The following is a 1,116-nucleotide window of genomic DNA, read 5'->3' on the forward strand; positions in this document are numbered from 1 at the left end:
AATAATAAATATCATTATATAAAAAAATATTTTTATTTAAGAGAAAAAAGAGTTCATAAAAAATTAATACTTCACTTTTATTAATTAAAAAAATCTAATTTTAATATATTAACTAGATTTATAAGAATATAAAATAGAATAAAAATAATTATGATATAGATATGATAAGAAATATTATAATTTTTAATGAATTTTTTCATAATTAATCATTAAACATTAATAAATCTAAACATTTAATAATATTTTTCAAAAAGAGTAAACACCCAATTCGGTTCTTGTCCATTTTCACGAAGGACAAAGTGATCCCTATCCAAAAAAAGGATACTTCGACCCTCAACCTTTTTATTTTTGGACAATACAATTTCTCTGTTAAAAAATTTATTAAATAATAACAAAAATTAGTTTTGTGGGAAATTTTATTTGTATTTTGTGAGGGTTTTAAACCTCCACAAACTATTAATAAGTTTGTTTTTGAAAAATTCCTTCATCAATGGTGGTTAAGTGAAGAAAAACCATTGATAAAAATGATGTCGCAAAAAAAAAGTAATTATAATACCTTTAAAGAAAAAAAATAACATCGAATAAGAAATGAAATAAGAGAATTTTAATGTTGATAATATTGATATTGGTGATGATGACAGTAGAGGAGATAATGATGATGATAAAGTATGGTTGTACAATAAAAATAATAGAGGTATGAGTAATAATAATGAGGATGAAAAAGGTAGTGGTAATAATGGGTTATATTGTTGAAAAGATTTTTGTGGGGGTTTTAAACTCCCACAAAATACAAATAAAATCCTCAACAGAAATAATCGTATTATCCTAAAATAAAAAGGTTAAAGACTAAATGTCTCTTTTTTTTAAACAGAAATCACTTTATCTTTCATAAAAATGGACAAGGACCAAATTGGATTTTACTCTTTCAAAAATATTATTGAAAAAAAAGACATGTGCAAACTGATACTAAGGCACGGATTTGATATACCGCACATGTTTGCACACCGAAATGCCAAAATGCTGTTTGGCACACCGAAATGCCAGAGAACATCAAAATAAAAATATTTATTTTCTTAGGGCCTTTTCTACAATTATATATAAAATAGAAAGGTCATT

This window comes from Arachis duranensis, chromosome 3 (assembly GCF_000817695.3).
Source record: "Arachis duranensis cultivar V14167 chromosome 3, aradu.V14167.gnm2.J7QH, whole genome shotgun sequence".
NCBI classification, from domain to species: domain Eukaryota; kingdom Viridiplantae; phylum Streptophyta; class Magnoliopsida; order Fabales; family Fabaceae; genus Arachis; species Arachis duranensis.